This window comes from Ailuropoda melanoleuca, chromosome 5 (genome assembly GCF_002007445.2).
Source record: "Ailuropoda melanoleuca isolate Jingjing chromosome 5, ASM200744v2, whole genome shotgun sequence".
Classification (NCBI taxonomy): Eukaryota; Metazoa; Chordata; class Mammalia; order Carnivora; family Ursidae; genus Ailuropoda; species Ailuropoda melanoleuca.
In genome coordinates this window covers 24,434,426-24,437,920 of record NC_048222.1, presented here as the reverse complement: position 1 = coordinate 24,437,920, position 3,495 = coordinate 24,434,426, and the positions used below count along the sequence as shown (strand labels likewise).

The window sequence follows — 3,495 nt, the reverse complement described above, 5'->3', positions numbered from 1 at the left end:
ATGCCTCTGATTCAACAGGAAAAGAAAGTAGTTACTGTGCTGGCTGGGGTGATTGATCCTAGCTAATATAGACTCTGATATTTGGCTTCAGCCATTGGGTGAAAACTGTTGTCATTTACCATAAAAGACACAAGACTAGATAGAAGTAAGAATGGAATTAAGAATTCTCTCTTGGGCCTTGCCCTACGGAAGCCTGCGAGGGAGAGAGGTGACTGCTGCCTGGTCCCGTTGTCCCAATGCCCAGCACTAGCACAAGGCGCAAGAGTTAGGAGAAGCCTCAGGAGATCATGGATGCCTCGGAAGATTATACTAAAGAAAGATATGGAGTATCTTCAATGATACAATCACAAGAAAAACCAAATCAAGTTTTGGTTCAGGTTAGTGACTTGATAGTACACAAACTGATGAACTTGTTTGAGTGAGTGCACGGGTTCATACAAGTAGAGCTAAAGGGAAGCTGTGTGTCTTAGTCCTACGTCAGCAACAGTTTAATGTCCAGGCACTCTTGGTGGTGGGAGACCATGCACGCAGATGGTTAAATTTGCTGCCAACACTAAGACAGCATCATAGATGTAGAAGGCACAGTGAGAAAAGTGAATCAGGAAATTGGAAGCTATACACAGCAAGACATAGAGTTACATGTTCAAAAGATTTATGTAATCAGTTTGACTGAAGCCCTCTTGCCCCTGCAGCTGGATGATGCCACTAGTCCTGAGGTACAAGGAGAAGAGGAAGGAAGAGCTACTATTAACCAGGATACAAGATTGGACAACAGAGTCATTGATCTTAGGACATCAACTGGTCAGGCAGTCTTCCGTCTCCAGTCTGGCATCTGCCATCTTTTCCAAGAAACTTTAATTAATAAGGGTTTTGTGGAGATCCAAACTCCTAAAATGATCTCAACTGCCAGTGAAGGAGGAGCCAATGTATTTACTGTGTCAAATTTTTAAAATAATGGATACTTGGCCCACTCCCCACAGCTGTACAAGCAAATATGTATTTGTGCTGATTTTGAGAAGGTCTTCTGTATTGGACCAGTATTCAGAACTGAAGACTTGAATACTCACAGACATCTAACTGAATTTGTTGGTTTGGACATTGAAATGCTTTTAATTACCATTACCATGAAGTTGTGGAAGAAATTGCTGACACCTTAGTACAAATATTCAAAGGACTCCAAGAAAGGCTTCAAACTGAAACTCAGACAGTGAATAAACAATTCCCGTGTAAGCTATTCAAATTTTTGGAGTCAACTTTAAGACTTGAGTATTGTGAAGCATTGCTTATGCTTAGGGAAGCTGGAATTGAAATGGGAGATGAAGAAGATCTGAGCACACCAAATGAAAAACTGTTGTGTTGTTTGGTAAAGGAAAAGTATGATATAGACTTTTATATTCTTGATAAATATCCATTGGCTGTAAGGCCTTTCTATACCATGCCTGACCCAAGAAATCCTAAACAGTCCAACTCTTATGATATGTTCATGAGAGGAGAAGAAATACTATCAGGAATTCAAAGAATACATGATCCTCAGCCCCTAACAGAGCAAGCTTTAGATCTTGGAATTGATTTGGAGAAAATGAAGGCATACATTGATTCCTTCCACGTTGGAGCCTTCCTCATGCCGGCAGAGGCATTAGGTTGGAATGAGTGACAATGCCTTTTTTTGGGGATTGCACAATGTTCTTGAGAACTCAATGTTCCCTGGTGATCTCAAATGACTCACTCCTTAAAGAAAGCCGTGCTCTTTAAATTCTTTCCAGTAACCTACTGTTGATCAGGCTATCCCTTAGCTACTTAAAATATGCAGTGGAATAAATGTCTTATCTAAAGTGCCACAATTACTTTGGGTTAATTCACTATAGGTTACTTTAAAAGAGAAGATTTTTATAACTTTGGGCATGCTTTAGTAGGAAATGGTTGAACATTCCAATGAAAAATTCATATGGTTATGTTAAAAATTCATATTGCATTACTACAATGAATGTTAACAATTTTAAACAGTTAAAAAAATTCTCTTTTGGACATGTTACAACCCAGAAGAAATATCAAGTGTGGGTATGTGTTTGGAGTCCACAGAGGAGATCAAGCTTCTAGATACAGTTCTGCAAGTCATTGACATACCAATGATTTTGAAAGCCATGGGACTGGATGGGATCATGTAAGGAGAGCAAGATAGTGAGGATGACCCAGGACTAAGCCCCAGGATTCCAACATTCTAAGATCGAGGAAAGGAAGAAAAGGAGCCAGGGAAAGATAAAGAAACAGCAGGTATTATCGTAGGAAGAAAATGAAAAGAGTGTGGGACATAGAAGTTGAAAGGGAGAGAATTTTAGAAAGCAAAACTGTCACCCAAAGATGGATTCAGATAAGGAAAGAGAAATGACCTGTAACTGGAGGACAAATTGGAGAACATTGCACACCTTGACAGGTGCGGGCTCAGCAGAACGATGGAGGCAGAAGATGAATTGGAGTGAGTTAGTTATTTCTTGCTGTGTAACACATTGCCACAAATTGATCAGCTTAAAACAATGCATATTTATTATCTCACAGTTTCCATGCGTCAGGAGTCTGGGCACAGGCTGGCTGAGTTTTCTGCCCAGGGTCTCACCAAGCTGCATCAGGTGTCAGCCAGCGCTGTAACCTCATCCAGAGCTTCGCTCCTCTTCCAAGCTCAGTGCTTGTAGGTAGAATTGCATTCCTTGCAAACAGTAGGTCTGAGACTCAGAACCTAGAGGCTGCCCCCTGTTCCCTACAATGTTGCCTTCTCACAACATGGACTTTGCTTCTTATAGGCCAGCAGAAGATTCTGGGTTTGAATCTCTGACTTCAGGAAAGGCCCAGTCCTCCTTTACAGACTGCTCCTTTTGGCCCAGCCCCACCCTGAATAATCTTACCCTTTAATTAATTCAAAATCAATTGATTAATGACCCAATCACAGGAGTGAAATCCCACCATATTCAGTCTCACTTATACTCACAGGAAGGAACTATGAGCATGTGTGCACCAGGGGGGTGGGATCTTGCAGGGCCATATTAGAACTCTGCCTAGGACAAAGGAGGATTGAGAGGTTTGGAAAACACTGATTTAATAAACTGATGATACCTCGGCTCCATCCTGATTACCTTACCAAACACCTAACCCTCCTTATTGCTGATCTCTAGAACAGCCCCAGGGGGCAAGTCATGTTATTAGTGCCATTTTACAAATGAGGAGATTGGGATTCAGAGGATTTAATGACTTCCCAAGGTCATGCTACTATAAGAGCACCAGGGTTCAAATTAGATCCACCCTCCACCAAAGTTTCCTTGTATGGTGTTGCCTTATTGAAGACAGTTATTAATAAGCATTAAATGAAGTAAGTCTATGGCCAGAGCTCTTCAGGAATACAGTCATTCGTGTGATCCACCAATTTCGAATGTTGGCCTCAACTTTGCTCCACCCTCCTTCTTTGGTCCACTCTTCATCCTTCATGGCTGTACCTCTCAGTTCTCC

At 41.5% G+C, this 3,495-nt stretch overlaps 1 pseudogene; it reads left to right on the top strand.

Moving 5' to 3' along the window:
* Positions 1 to 236: 236 nt before the first annotated feature.
* On the top strand, positions 237 to 1,733 carry LOC100465513 (annotated as a pseudogene).
* Positions 1,734 to 3,495: the final 1,762 nt, after the last annotated feature.